This window comes from Gracilinanus agilis, chromosome 1 (assembly GCF_016433145.1).
Source record: "Gracilinanus agilis isolate LMUSP501 chromosome 1, AgileGrace, whole genome shotgun sequence".
NCBI lineage: Eukaryota > Metazoa > Chordata > Mammalia > Didelphimorphia > Didelphidae > Gracilinanus > Gracilinanus agilis.
In genome coordinates this window covers 739,138,612-739,142,779 of record NC_058130.1, presented here as the reverse complement: position 1 = coordinate 739,142,779, position 4,168 = coordinate 739,138,612, and positions in this window count along the sequence as shown.

The window sequence follows — 4,168 nt, the reverse complement described above, 5'->3', positions numbered from 1 at the left end:
AAATCTCTAATAATTAGAGAAATGCAAATCAAAACAACTCTGAGGTATCACCTCACACCTAGCAGATTGGCTAAAATGAAAGAAGGGGAGAGTAATGAATGTTGGAGGGGATGTGGCAAAGTTGGGACATTAATGCATTGCTGGTGGAGTTGTGAACTGATCCAACCATTCTGGCTGGCAATTTGGAACTATGCCCAAAGGGCTATAAAAGAATGACTGCCCTTTGATCCAGCCATACCACTGTTGGGTTTGTACCCCAAAGAGATCATAGATAAACAGAATTGTACAAAAATATAGCTGTGTTTTTTGTGGTGGCAACAAACTGGAAAAGGAGGGTATGTCCTTCAATTGGGGAATGGCTGAACAAATTGTGGTATATGCTGGTGATGGAATACGATTGTGCTCAAAGGAATAATAAACTAGAGGAATTCCATGTGAACTGGAAAGACCTCCAAGAACTGATGCAGAGTGAAAGGAGCAGAGCCAGAAGAACATTGTACACAGAGACTGATATACTGTGGTAAAATCGAATGTAATGGACTTCTGTACCAGCAACAATGCAATGACACAGGAAAGCTCTGAGGGATTTATGGTAAAGACACTACCCACATTCAGAGGAAGGACTGCAGGAGAGGAAACATATAAGAAAAACAGCTGCTTGAACGCAACGGTTGGGGTGGACATGATTGGGGATGTAGACTCAAAACTACCACACCAATGCAACTACCAACAATTTGGAAATAGGTCTTGATCAATGACACATGATAAAACCAGTGGAAATGTGCATTGGCCATGGGTGGGTGGGTATGGGGGGTGAAGGGGAAAGCAGGAGCATGAATCATGTAACCATGTTAAAAATGAATATTAATAAACGATTAAAAAATTAAAAAAAATTTTAAAAAAAGAATGTGGATGAAGAGTAGAGTTTGATAAGAGAGGGGAGAAATAGAAAGTCAATAGATTATGGTCAGATGAGAAGATTTCATAATTCTTTTTTTTAAACCCTTAATTTCTGTATATTGGCTCCTTGGTGGAAGAGTGGTAAGGGTGGGCAATGGGGGCCAAGTGACTTGCCCAGGGTCACACAGCTGGGAAGTGTCTGAGGCCGGATTTGAACCTAGGACCTCCCGTCTCTAGGCCTAACTCTCAATCCACTGAGCTACCCAGCTGCCCCCAGATTTCATAATTCTTGAATGTGGAGGTGGTACATTTATGGGGCATGGTAAGATCAAGGATATAACCATCTTTTTTTTTTTTTTAAACCCTTACCCTCTGTCTTAGAATCAGGCTTAAGTATTGATTGCAAGGCAGAAAAGCAGTGAGGGCTAGGCAATGGGGGTTAAGTGACTTGCTCAGGGTTACAGAGCAAGGAGGTATCTAGGGTTATATTTGAACCCAAGACTTCCCATCTGTAGGCCTGGCTCTCTACCTATATGACTATCTTTGTGTGTAGCTGAGGTCAATTAATCAATCAATCAATAAACATTTATTAAGCAAGTACCTATTATGTGTCAGGCACTGTGCTAAGCTCTGAGGATACAAAGAGGCAAAAGACATTCCCTTTCCTCAAGAAGCTGGCAATCTAATTGGGAGAGATGGTCATGGGAAACAAGTAGTTGAGGAATTGAATGGTTTGGGTGTTTGAAGGAGAGCCAATAGGCACGATGAAGTCTCTCAATATGAAGACAGGAGTTGGGGAGGAGAGAAAAATTATGAACCATGTACCAAATTCATTGAGTAAGGAAGAGGAGTTATCTGGTGGTATAAAGACAACCGAACCAGGATTTGGAATGGATGGCAGATATGAATTCCACAAAAGGAGGGGAAACCACTGAGTAATGGAAGTAGGGAGAGAAGCTGAAAGTGGAATGGATTATTCCAACTCCCCTGCCTTGACTGAGTCCAGGGAAATGAGCAGAAGCGCAACGGGTGTTGGAAAGGGTAGCCAGGGAGGCTGTGTCCTCCTCCTTGTATTTGGAAGCCATTCCTCTCTTAAAGCAGCCCAAGATGACATTAGACTTCATAAAGTGGCCACCTCCTCCTGTGGCACTCATACTGAAATCTTCAGATGTTTCAGAAAGACTGCTGTCCAACTATGCCTCCTCCAACTCATACTTATTAAGTCAGATGGTGGGGGGTCTGGTGAGTCATGTGTCTGCTTCCTATTGACCTGGTATAATAAAGAGAGTGATGGATCCAGAATTAGGAAGAAAGAACCGAGTTTAGATGTTACCTCTGATACTTGCTGAGTGTGTGGGCAAGTGGGCAAAGGGCTTAACTTGTATGATGTTCAGTTTCCTTACCTATAAAAAACAGGGCTCAGACAAAATAATAAATGCAAGATACTTCTGCCAATTGAGGGCACCCCATAAATCTCAATGGCGATTATGTAGTCCCTTAAAAGTTTCTTGAGTAGAACTGAATCATCCAGTCCAAATTCCTCATTTTTCACAAAAGAAGAAGAAAACAGAGAAAATGGAGACACGGAAGATCAGAGAAGGAATGGGATCTTTGCCTGGGGTGGACGAGACACTCTCCCCAGAGAGAATGCAGCGTTATTTAGCTCTGACTGTATTTCTGTTTTCTCCCCAAGGAGCATGTATGACCTTTGTACTGGAAGATGAAAGAGCAAAAATGACTAAGAGGGAGTTGATGCCCCAGATGAGTAAGAAGATAATAAGAGAGCATTTAGCTGCCCTTGATGAACCCGATGAACCTGGCGCAGATGAACTCCAACCTTGGTTCTGGAAAAAAAATGGGCAGATGTGATGATGGGCTACTGTTAGTGACATCTGAAAGCTCATGGAAAACTGGAGAGAGGAACCACAAGACTGGAGAAGAGCAAATGTACCGATATTTTTAAAAGGGCAAGAGAGCAGAATCCCTAGGTTTGATTTCAATTTCTGGGGGAAACTAGAATAATCATTAAAGAGAGGGTTGGCAAACATCTAGAAAGAGAAGCAGCCATTACAAAGAGCTGGCATGGTAGATGCAAGTGAAAGTCAGGCAAGATTAACTTCATTTTCTTTTTTTGATGTAATTTTTAAGCTAGTAGATGAAGGGAAGCTTCTATGTTCCTCATAGAGTTTACCTAGATTTTTAGCAAAATTTTTGATCAGATATCACATACCATTCTTTTTTTTTAAACCCTTAACTTCTGACTTAAATTACTAGGTTCCAAGGCAAAAGAATGGAAAGAGTGAAGCAACTGGGTTTAAGTGACTTGCCCAGCTCACACAGCTAGGAAGTGTCTGAAGCCAGATTTGAACCTAGGCTCTCCTCCAGGCTTGGCTCTATCCACCGAGGCACCTCACTTCCCCTTAACTCATCCTATTCTTGTGGAGAGAAGGGAGAGCTAGAGATTAGATGATAACTCAATGGATCCAGAGCTGACCAGATGGCCAAACTCAGGAGACGTTAGCGATCCAATGTCAGCATGACGAAGGATCTCCAGTGGAGTGCCCCAGGGATCGGTGCTTTTTAATATTTGCGACCAGTGACTTGGACAAAGACATGGGTGTAATGCTCGTCAAATCTGCAGATGACCCAGAACTTAGATGGAGAGCTAACACACTGGATGACACTTGGGATCTAAAAGGATATTGACAGTATGGAGCTGAATCTAATAAAATGACATTAAATAGGTGTGCGTGTATATAAGTATAAATAAATAAAGGCTTATACTTGGGTACAAAAATCAGCTTCTCAAGTAGAGGACTGGAGAGGCATGGTTAGACAAGGGCTATTCTGAAAAAGATCTAGGATTTTCAGTGGACTCCAAACTCAACATGAGTCATCAGTGTAATGTATCAATCAAACCAAGCACGAATCAGTCCTGGGCTACATTGGGAGTTCCCAGGATTGCCAGACTGCCAGAGGGACAGTCCCACCATGTTATGTTCCCATCAGACCTCAGCAGGAATTTTGTGATCATTTCATTGATGAGCTAGAGAGGGTCCAGAGAAGGACAACAAGAAGAGTGAAAGGCCTTGAGTCCATGTCGTAAGAGGACCAGATGAAGGAATTGGGAAGCCTTGAGAAGAGAAGACTTAGGGGGAATGCTATACTCATCTCCAAGTATTTTCCATGTCTAGAGGAGGTACCAGACACTAGAATCAGGATGAATGAACGGAAGCTGCAAAGAGGTCCATTTAGGATTGACATTAGG